This window comes from Acanthisitta chloris, unplaced genomic scaffold (assembly GCF_000695815.1).
Source record: "Acanthisitta chloris isolate BGI_N310 unplaced genomic scaffold, ASM69581v1 scaffold42601, whole genome shotgun sequence".
Taxonomy (NCBI): Eukaryota; Metazoa; Chordata; class Aves; order Passeriformes; family Acanthisittidae; genus Acanthisitta; species Acanthisitta chloris.
In genome coordinates, this window is record NW_008656200.1 from 846 (window position 1) to 2,412 (window position 1,567).

A 1,567-nucleotide genomic window follows, 5' to 3' on the forward strand; every position below is an offset into this window, starting at 1 on the left:
CCTCAATGTCCCTCCTGAGCTGAGGGCCCCAGAACTGAGCACAGGATTCAAGGTGTGGTCTCACCAGTGCGAAGCCCAGGGGCAGAATCACCTCCCTGGTCCTGCTGACCATACTGTTCCTGACCCAGCCCAGGATGCCATTGGCCTTCTTGGCCACCTGAGCACACTGCTGGCTCATGTTCACCTTCCTGTCGCTCTAAACTCCCAGGTCCCTTTCTGCCTGGCTGCTCTCCAGCATGTCCCATTGCATCAGGGAGCCGTTCCCATGCACCTGCACATCTTCCAAGTCCTTCCACATTGCAAGAAGGAATCTGCAGGAATCCAAGTAAAAGACTCCAACCTTCATAAAATCTTTCATAAAAGATTTATTTTAAAATTAGAAATGCATAATGTTTTTGGAAGAGGCAGAATTTTTGGCTCTGTCTGCGAACCAGCTCCTGGGCAGCCTTTGGGTGGTGTCTAAAACATCCCCAAAGCTCTGGGCCTGGAGCTAGAAGGGTCCCAAGTGCTGGCAGCTCATTTCTCCACAGGGCCCAAGCCCAGCATTGGGAACTTTGGGAAGAGTCCCTGCATCCATCCCTTGGGCAGGTTGCTCCTAGAGAGTGAATGATTCTGGTTCCTCTAACCTGTTATTCTGTAAGTGACTGATTAAAATGTGGGCAAAGGCCAGTGATGCTGTGCACCCTGGGCTTGGCAGTCTGGAGCACTAATCTTCTCTAACTTGTCCCCAGGTCTCCTGTTGCAACACTCCCCAGAAGCTGAAGAGATGCTGGCCCAACCAAACCCTGCAAGGTCTGACCAGCAGAAGGATGTACCAGAGGCTCCAGAGCTCATAGCACCAACTCTGCTGTAGAAATCATCCACTGAATAAGAGGAATTTTCCAAACCACTAGCAGCACCATGGGCTCCCCTGGAGGTAGGATGAAATTTTTCATGGCTTGAAAACAAGCCAGAAGTCTTTTGTTGTTGTTGTTTTCTGGGTTTTCTGCAGAGAAATCTTTTGGTCCTTAGGGGAAAGATGGATGAGGGGGTTGTAGGGAGAGCCTGGCTCTTGGTAGATCAGGTGTTGTCCTCTCCCTCACCTGATGATGAAGCTGGTCCCTACCAGCACCTATTCACAGTGAAAGGAAGCTGGAAAAAACTTGGCTGTAAAACATCCTTGAAAAGAAAACTTTGCTGCCACGTTGAAGTTGTTCACAGGAATCAGCACCAGCACTGTCACGTTGTACCAAGGAGCTAAGGCACAGCCATGCTTAAAATGGTTTAAAAACTGGTAAAATGCTCTAAGGAAGAAATGTTCTTCTGTGGGCTCAGAATCTTGATGTGCTGGGTACCAACAGCTGCCAGGAGAGGGGAAGAGCTGTGGGTGGTGCTGCTGACAGGGTGAGAAACCTCTCCCTGACACCACAGACCCTCTCAGCATCTTCCCCTTGTCACAGATGCCTCAGGTGGTGCATCCACCCTCAGCTGGCCAAGGGTAAATCAGTAAAGTGCTTTAAATCACATCATTTGCACTTGGTCCCACAGCTGCATCCTGCAGCAGCCTCCTTGGGGCTGGAGAGAGTTC